Source organism: Mastigoproctus giganteus, chromosome 1 (genome assembly GCF_048544385.1).
Source record: "Mastigoproctus giganteus isolate SK-2022 chromosome 1, ASM4854438v1, whole genome shotgun sequence".
NCBI lineage: Eukaryota > Metazoa > Arthropoda > Arachnida > Uropygi > Thelyphonidae > Mastigoproctus > Mastigoproctus giganteus.
In genome coordinates, this window is record NC_143575.1 from 194,077,429 (window position 1) to 194,080,391 (window position 2,963).

The 2,963-nt window shown below is 35.1% G+C and overlaps 1 non-coding gene across 1 annotated transcript; it reads left to right on the forward strand.

The window, feature by feature from the left end:
- Nucleotides 1-1,910: 1,910 nt before the first annotated feature.
- TRNAT-CGU (transfer RNA threonine (anticodon CGU)) lies at nucleotides 1,911-1,983 on the forward strand. Its single transcript has one exon. It is a non-coding gene; the product is annotated as a tRNA-Thr (tRNA).
- The last annotated feature ends 980 nt before the right edge of the window (nucleotides 1,984-2,963 follow it).

The following is a 2,963-nucleotide window of genomic DNA, read 5'->3' on the forward strand; positions in this document are numbered from 1 at the left end:
ATCAGAACATCCTCCCACCCAATTCTTAACAGTAAAGATAGAGCTAGAGCCCTATATATACAGAGGGTCTCGCACTGCTGGGTAAACGGAGACATCCAGTACGTGATTGGGACTAGGATAAGACTGAAGGGACGTAATTTGAATTTCATCATGGATGTAGGAATGTCTAGTATAATCCTTACCAGCTCTGCTAGTATTACCCCAAATCACTACGCAGTTACTGTTTATAATTTACAAAATAAATGTAATTAAATAATCCCGCAAATGCGGGAGTATTTAATTACATTTGACGGTTACGTTATAAATTTCGAACGTAGTTCCAATATTCTTAAGTTATTTGGAATGATATATATCCTTCCACCACAACAGCAAACTCAGAAGGATCCGTACAGTTTCATTCACATTGTTAAATCTTCACACGTATACTACCTAATGTGGAATTACACTATAATATGGGACTATATACACTATATACATGGGATAATACACTATAATACACTATATACATGGGATGGACAAAATACCTGTGATAAGGGTTACAGATAGGTACTAATATGATGTTAGGCTATCCTTTGCTTTTAAAAGACCTTGTATTTTTCGTGGAATAGATTCAGATAAATCTTGAACTGTCTTAAGAGAAACATTGGATCACTCTTCATGGAGGAACGTTTCAAGTTCCTTGAGTAATGATTAATGCGCCATGAAATCCTAAAACAAACTTGAGTAATGAAGATGAAGAAAATCTGCTTATCACTCTCCTTTCCAAATATGCCCACAATGGCTCAATAACGTTTAAGTCTGGTGATTTCGCAGGCCATGGGAGATGCTTAGTCTCAGTTTCATGTTCCTGAAACCAAGATTGGACACATCTGGCTATGTGTATTGGGTATTGTACATGGGCATTGGACATCTGGCTATGTGTATTGGGCATTGAGCATAAAACATGACTTTGCATGTTGGAAACAATGTTTGCGCCATGGAAAGAATACCAAGATATTGCTGCCCAAACTATTGTTGACCCTTGTCCACGTTTGATGGTTGGCGCAAGACAGTCATGATAATGCACTTCCTTTGGCATTCACCAAATGTAAGCTCGCCGTGAAGTGGGGAAAAAAAGTGTGAATGATGATTCGTAAATGTTCATAAATGCACTGTATGTTCATAAATATGTCATACAGCATTACAAAAACTACTAATTTCGCATCAGGTATTTCCGTTATTTTGTCCACTGCTGTAAGCTTTATTACAGCAGGCTTAGTTGTATTTATAGGAACAATTTAGAGAAAAGGTAACTCTGGTTATAGACTAATCTGAAAATGTATGTATGAGTTCTAAAGGCCGGTTTGTCAATTTTGCTTGGGAACTACAGTATCCGCCTGAAACAAACCCAGCCTGTTTGACGAAAAAACCAAAAGTTCCCCCATCCCGAACGTCATCATCGACGAGATCAAAAGTCAAGACACCTCCCATCAGTAGCCTTATCTTATCAGAGTAAACTATAGAAGCTATTTTTGAAAATTCTACTTTTCTTGAGAGACGTAGTTAAGATAAAACAGACTTAGTTTCTTTCATAGACTACGCCTCTTGAAAAGTTCCCATTTACATTATTTCTAACTCACCAAACAACTATTGACACCAGCAATGGGTCAGAACACTTTTTTTTTTTTTTTATGCAGAAACAATAATTTTCTATTTTTTTAAAAAATGGAAACCGTTCAGTTTCTCTCAGTTATGAATAAAGTTATCTGTCGCGAATATGAAAAGTTCGATTTCGTAAAACTGATCTATTTTATAAACTTAATCGTAAAATTATTGTGATAAAAAAAAATTATAAAATAATTCATCTTGCATTTTTCATTTTAAAAAAATAGTCAGCCACCATAAATTGCCAACCATGATCGATGTCATCAGCCACCATAGCTCAGTGGTTAGAGCACTGGTCTCGTAAACCAGGGGTCGTGAGTTCGAACCTCACTGGTGGCTACGAATTCCATTCCTCTAAAATAACAATGTTTTTATAATTTTCATATTGTAGCCATGAGGTGTATTTATTGTTGTTCATCCTTCTTTGTATACAAAGTCAAAAGAAAATTGATTGATGAACAAATTCAGTTACTACAAATTATTTCATTTTAAACTAATATGTCCGTGCTAATGGACTTTACCTTCCAAAGACATATTTAACAATAGATGTGACAGTCTGTGATGGATGGTTTTTGTGCATTATAGCCTTGGTCTCTGATGAGTCGATAAAATCCAAACCAGTCCAATCCTCTAGTAGAATTTAACATAGCAGTGTATAACTACCTTAATCTTATTTTCTCTCTCTCTATCTTTCTCTCTTGAGAAAAAAGAGAGCGAGAGTTGAATACACAAGGCATTACAATTACGGGTATTTTGAATGACTCTAAATAATTATTATTTGGAGGAAATGACATTTGTAAAGACAGAAGTAATTATTTATCCACTGGAGACAACCTCCCAAAGCACACAATTCAATACCAAGTGGAGTGACTCATCTTTCCGCCAGAGCAGTAACTACCACAGGTATAACTTAGGATTTTGGCCACCCTGGTCAGAATTAACTCAATAATGATTAACTCAATAATGATTAATCAAAAATAATCATTGATACAAATAAATCTTTAGACTACGATAAAATGAATTACTGATTAGCAATGCTGCAGCACATTGACCACATGCAAATTGGATTGAAGCCCGGAAAACACAAACATAACGAAACAAGACTTCATGACATCTAAGAAAAATTATTCAATTTTATAAGTTATTTAATTATTCAATTTTAAAGAAATATTATTCAATAACAGTGTAGGTAATTTGTATCAATCTTTGTGAAAAATCCATGTGTTCCTCCCTTCAACAAGTACTGATCTGAGCTGGACTTTGAATTTCCCCAAGCACTGGGCCTCAGCTATCTACAGATGCAACTTATTCCAATGATT